The sequence below is a fragment of the Rhagoletis zephyria genome, unplaced genomic scaffold, assembly GCF_001687245.7.
Source record: "Rhagoletis zephyria isolate East Lansing unplaced genomic scaffold, Rhagoletis_zephyria_1.1 Rzeph_scaffold_09365, whole genome shotgun sequence".
Classification (NCBI taxonomy): Eukaryota; Metazoa; Arthropoda; class Insecta; order Diptera; family Tephritidae; genus Rhagoletis; species Rhagoletis zephyria.
The window spans coordinates 18304-19081 of NW_016166443.1; positions in this window are offsets into that span (position 1 = coordinate 18304).

Genomic DNA, 778 nt, shown 5'->3' on the forward strand with positions numbered 1-778 from the left:
GATCCAACTACACAAGATCTGACAAGATGAAGCAAAAGAAAAAAGTAATTTTCTGGCTGACGTTTGTAATTTAGGCGCCATGTTATTTTCTTTGAAAAGTAAATAAAGAATATGAATGCGAGGCATAAAGAAAAAATGCAAGCAATTTTGCAGCACATGTTTGTGCTAACCAAATTATTATTTTTGTACGTGTTTTTGCAACCAATCAACCAATGGTGATGCGGCAAACACTTTCTATTTCGGTTTGGATTTTAAACCAAATTTTCTATATATGAAACCTAGAAACTAGAATTAAAACATTTTGGTTTGATTTATAAACCAGGAACTTTATGGTTTTAATTTTAAAAAATCAGTCGTCTTTTGAAAAATCGATTTTTTTTTAGTTTGTTGGTTTTGATAAATGTACATATATTTATATATGTATGTATAATTATTATCATTCATTTGAAAAGCAAAAATTTATTCGCATTAATCTAAAAATAAATCTGAAAAGATTACTCTGTATTTCTTTTTTTTAATTTTCTGGCATTTTGTGGGAAAATTATTCTTACTGTAAGGGAATAGACCTTGACTTTTTAACTACACCGCTGATTGCTTTGACAGCGTTCCAAGCCGCCATTTGGTCAAACGAGTTTTTGAAGTATATCAAAGCAAATTAAAATAAGCAGGGCGTACAAAGCATTGGTCCAGCGCCTTAATTTAAAAATTTGAACAATTCCTTTTTTTACTCTCAATTTGATATGATTTTAAAATTTTGACAAACTTCAAAAAAAAAAAA